This window comes from Salvelinus fontinalis, chromosome 1 (assembly GCF_029448725.1).
Source record: "Salvelinus fontinalis isolate EN_2023a chromosome 1, ASM2944872v1, whole genome shotgun sequence".
NCBI lineage: Eukaryota > Metazoa > Chordata > Actinopteri > Salmoniformes > Salmonidae > Salvelinus > Salvelinus fontinalis.
The window spans coordinates 13461216-13466808 of NC_074665.1; the positions used below are offsets into that span (position 1 = coordinate 13461216).

The window sequence follows — 5593 nt, forward strand, 5'->3', positions numbered from 1 at the left end:
ACGTGGTCAGGTTCAGAGAAAATGAAACAATGATAAGGATCATGCCTTATACAGTAGGGCGTTTTTTCACTGTCTTCTTTCTCTGTTGTTTCTTCTGTTTTTCTTTTCTCTTTTCTATATGACAATCAATGGCAAGGATCCTTAATCAACGTAGACAAACTGAGTGTGATATATAATTGTATAGTACATCGCAAACTCACTTGGGTTATAGTGGCTTTGAGGCGAGCCTTGCATTTCATTTTCAAAGTGGACACCTTTTACCAAGATGTGCTCGGCATGAATATTTTGCGTCACAAAGTGTTTGAAGAAGGATGTAAGGGCCCTTATGATGGAAAATGGAGCAAGACAATGGTCGGCTTTGGGCCAGAGGATGATGACTTTATGACTGAACTGATCAACAATGATAGAGTGGGAGAATATCACCTCGGCAACGACTTCCTCGGTTTGACTCTGTAGTCTACCCAGGCTGTCAGCAATGCTAAGCGGCTTGCTTGGCCCCTCACTGAGTTTGGAAAGGCCCTCTATCTGGCTGAGGCCACAGGAGGTTATCACTTCTGCCTGGTGGACACAGAACAGCCTCCCAATGATCCTGTACAGAAGGTATGTCAGGCAGGGTCTGACCTGCAGAAATCAATACACTGCTGCTCCTCCCTTCTGGGGATGAAGGTGAAAGAGAGTAATGAGGAGACTGTGCTGGTGGTGGAATTCGCAGACACTACGTGTAACTACAGCTTCACAACATTGTTGGGACAGTGGATCATGGGACAGCCTTCGGGTGGATAGAATAATCCTGTCCACGTGAGCAGTTGGCAGATCTTGAAAACTTGATGACAAAACCATCAAATCCTTACTATCTTGGTTAGCCTGGACACCCCTGGAAAGGCTTGGTTAGCCTGGACACCCCTGGGAAGGCTTGGTTAGCCTGGACACCCCTGGGAAGGCTTGGTTAGCCTGGACACCCCTGGGAAGGCTTGGTTAGCCTGGACACCCCTGGGAAGGCTTGGTTAGCCTGGACACCTCTGGGAAGGCTTGGTTAGCCTGGACACCTCTGGGAAGGCTTGGTTAGCCTGGACACCCCTGGGAAGGCTCTGTTAGCCTGGACACCTCTGGGAAGGCTCGGTTAGCCTGGACGTCCCTGGGAAGGCTTGGTTAACCTGGACACCCCTGGGAAGGCTTGGCTAGCCTGGACACCCCTGGGAAGGCTTGGTTAACTTCTTGAGAATACAGGGGGTGCTGTTTTCGCATTAGCATAATTTCCTCTACAGATTAAACTGCCTCTTATTCAATTATTGCTGTTACTATATGCATATAATTAATACCATTGGATAGAAAACAAGCTATGGTTTCTAAAACCGTTTCAATTTTGTCTCTGAGTGAAACATAAGTCATTTGACAGCACTTTCCCTGAGCAAGAAGAAGATTGCAAGATGTGTATGCTCGCTTCAACGCTCTGCCTATATATGGTCACGCCACCTATGACCCGAAACACACTTCATTCGTCTTCCTCTGGGTGTCAAGAAGACGTCAGAGGAGAAATTTTTTGTTTATCTTGTAATGACGTGAAATAAGACCTATTTCTTTAGCGTGACCGACAACTTCCGGTTCTCTGAAACGCGCGTTTTAGAGGTGCAATTGTCTTTTGTTATGCTGCCGTTACGGATGAAAACTATCTCCGTCTCGAAGTTTGTTTGATACATGTGACCATATCATCTTAATGTATGTTTTTTCAATATAGTTTAATCAGATTATTTGAATTTTTTCGGGAGTTTTGCCGTGTTCCGTTCTGTGAGTTTTTTAACTTTGGACAGAACCGTGCTAGTCGACCAGTACCTATTCTAAATGAAGAGGGAAAGTTGCCATTGTGAATGGATTGAACGACTCATCAGGACTAAGGACACCTTTATCAACATTCTGATGAAAGATCAGCAATAGTAAGACCCAATTTACGATGTTATTTCATATATCTGTCGTGCATGTGAACTGGTCGGGCGCGCCCAGCTGGTTCTGGCTGGCGTGGCTATGCTAATTTAGCGCTACATTTTGTTTTCGCTATAAAACATTTAATAAATCTGAAATATTGTTTGGATTCACCAAATGTTGGGCTTTCAATATCTGTACGCTGTGTATTTTTTCTGAAATGTTTTAAGACAAGTATTTAGTTATATGACGTTGGTCTCTGTAATTGTTCTGGCTGCATCAGCACTATATCAGATTGCAGCTGCAATGTAGAACTGTGATTTATACCTGAAAAATGCACATTTAAAAAAAAAAAACTATGCTATACCATAAATATGTTATCAGACTGTCATCTTATGAATTTGTTTCTTGGTTAGTGGCTATATATATTTTCATTTAGTCGAATTAGTGATAGCTACTGACGCAGGAAAAAACTGTTGGAGTAAAAAAATGGTGTCTTTTGCTAACGTGTTTAGCTAATAGATTTACATATTGTGTCTTCCCTGTAAAACATTTAAAAAATCTGAAATGGTGGCTTTATTCACAAGATCTGTGTCTTTCATTGGGTGTCTTGGACTTGTGATTTAATGATATTTAGATGCTACTATTTAATTGTGACGCTATGCTAGCGATGCTAATCAGTGTGGGGGGGGTGGGGGGTGCTCCCGAATCCGGGTTAGGTACTCGGTAGAGGTTAACCCCTTCCCTGGGAAGGCTTGGTTAGCCTGGACACCCCTGGGAAGGCTACAGTAGAAGTGGTCATTTGGGCTAATTCAGATGCCCATGAGGTATGCTTTGTTGTTTGAGTGTTTATTGTGTTGTGGGTTCCCAGACCCAATAAAGGTTATTTAAAACTCAAACACTCTCTCTATATATATCAAACTCTCTCTCTCTCTCTCTCTCTCTCTCTCTCTCTCTCTCTCTCTCTCTCTCTCTCACTCTCTCTCTCTCTCTCTCTCTCTCTCTCTCTCTTTCTCTCTCTCTCTTTCTCTCTCTCTCTTTCTCTCTCTTTCTCTCTCTTTCTCTCTTTCTCTTTCTATCTGTCACGTTCCTGACCTGTTTTCTGATATTTTTGTATGTGTTTAGTTGGTCAGGGCGTGAGTTGGGGTGGGCATTCTATGTTTTGTGTTTCTATGTTTAGGTCATTTGTAATTAGCCTTATATGGTTCTCAATCAGAGACAGGTGTTTGACTTTTCCTCTGATTGAGAACCATATAAAGGTAGGCTGTTCACACTGTTTGTTTGTGGGTGGTTGTCTCCTGTGTCCGTATATGTTACGACACGGGACTATATCGTTTGTTTGTAGTCTGTTCCTGTTCGTGAGTTCTTTGTGTATTTATGTAAGTTCCATGTTCAGGTCTGTCTACGTCGTTTTGTTATTTTGTAGTTTGTTGAAGTGTTTTCGTTTTTCGTTTTTACTTTAATAAACTTCCTTATGTCAAATTATCACGCTGCGCTTTGGTCCAATCCCTACTCCTCCTCTACGTCTGAAGAGGAGGAGGACAGCTGTTACACTATCCCCCTCTCTCTCTATTTGTTTTCTCTCTCTCTTTGTTTTCTCTCTCTCTTTCCCTCTCTCTCTTTTTCTCTCTCTCTTTCCCTCTCTCTCTTTGTTTTCTCTCTTTCTCCCTCGCTCTCTTTCTTTTCTCTCTCTCTCCCTCTTTATTTTCTCTCTCCCTCTCTCACACTCTCTCTCTCTTTCTTTTCTCTCTAAACTCTCTCTCTCTTCTCTCAATTAATATTGTAGATACTTTTTGAATTTATCTGGATTACAACCAAACTATGATAACTATACTATATTAAAACCCCCTAAGGTTGATGTCTGTGCCCCCACAGAAATCTGATTAGCCTAGAGATATCCGTTTTTTTTCTCCATTGGACACGTCTCAATCTACCACATCAACCTATGTCACACTTCCGCATCTGTTGTGAAAGGTGACAGAGCTAAAGCAGTGTTTGTCAGACCATGACACATCCTGAAAAACGTCTTGGCCTAAAAACTATTATGACCCCTCCATGGAAATATTAGACTCTCACGAATAGAATGGTTTATCCTTTTGCTCAACGAGCCCCAGCTAGTGTCTTGAGACTCGTCTGATGTTGGTACAACCGATCTGCCAACTTCAGTCCTTAGCGTCCAAACAGTTTGGGCTACACACCCCTCTTTGGAAGGATGAGACTCTCACGAACACGCACATGTTGTTCGTTGTGCTCTAGGACATCCACAGGCCTCACAAGACCCATCTGAACATTCCTTGGTATCAGTTCAAAAAATGAATGGAGGTGTTTATGGAGTCTCTTTAGTGCCAAAAATAAGGGGTTAAATGTAATGTAATGTAAAAACAAAATGCTTCTAATGTTTCCTGATCTTTATTATATCTCTCAGACAGACACTTCAGAATAAACTAACTTACATTTTTGGGGGGTTGACTATCTCTTGTTCAATGTAGTCACTCTATTATTCAGTGTGTTTTGTATAGGCTAATAGCAGAAAGGCAAAATTATATTTTTTAATCAAATAATTGTAAAATATTTTTTTTAAATTATACTTAAAATTCAAAATCGAATAGCAAAATGATCATTGGTATGACCTTAAAAAATTTCCATATAGCTTAGTAGACCTGTGAAGAGACAGAATCATTAGATCTCTTATTCTGGTATTGCCCCTAAGCAGTTTGTTTCTGGTCATCATTTTTAAATCGCAATCTGTTGATAATATGTGATTAGAAAGGTTCAGAATCGATGTAAGACATTGGCCGCACAGTTGAAAAACATATGGAAATCAAGAGAGGGTGCTCTATGGAGATGGATGGGATTGGCTGAGAGACATTGAGAGGTGGATTTAATCTGTGATAGCAGGATGGAAGGCTCCAAAAAATAAAGGGATTTTACTTTGTGTTCTGTGGAAGTGTGTGATCGTTGATTGTGAGCTTAAAGCCAATTGTACTAACCTAACTTAACAAAATACATGTACAATATTGATATGATCTTTTGTTGAAAACTCACAATTCCAACGCAACCTCTAAAACAGACGGAGAGTGTTGCCGTAACTGCAGGAAACAGAGACTATGGAGTGTGTGTGGCCGTTTTGATTACAAGAGTGTGCTGCAGTTTTGTCTAGTTCACGTCCTGTTAGTGGTTAAGGTCAGGTAACGTCACCATTCTAAGAACAGCTTGACAGCGCATAATCTGTTGGAGCACGGCCTGAACAATTTACATCCTCAAGCATGGTTACTGATTTTCTGATTTTGGGGCAAAAAAAAGAAAGATTTAAATGTCACTTCTAATCCATTGAAAATTCACAACAGTCGAGGCATAAATTGATCCAGGCCTCTGGGTTATTCAAGGTCTCTGGTAGTCCAGCAGCAGTCATCTCATTTTAAACGGCCCATTTTTGATTGATCTGCCCTATGTCTCAGAGTCGCTCTGAGAGGCGAATACCTAGGTGGGTTGATCGAGACTATGAGTCTGTAGTGGAAAAATAAAGAGAGTGAACAATTGTGAACGATGATGAAGGCCAGTGATAAAAATGTCTAGTGACTTGCTGGCGCCGAGGCTCAGCCTGATGGACACAATCACGATTTATGGCATTGTTTGCATGACAGACCATCTGTGGGCTATCATAGGGGTTATACAC

General features: G+C 41.5%; 1 pseudogene; it reads left to right on the forward strand.

The window, feature by feature from the left end:
- The first annotated feature begins 261 nt into the window (after nucleotides 1-261).
- On the forward strand, nucleotides 262-2762 carry LOC129839382 (glyoxalase domain-containing protein 4-like; annotated as a pseudogene).
- The last annotated feature ends 2831 nt before the right edge of the window (nucleotides 2763-5593 follow it).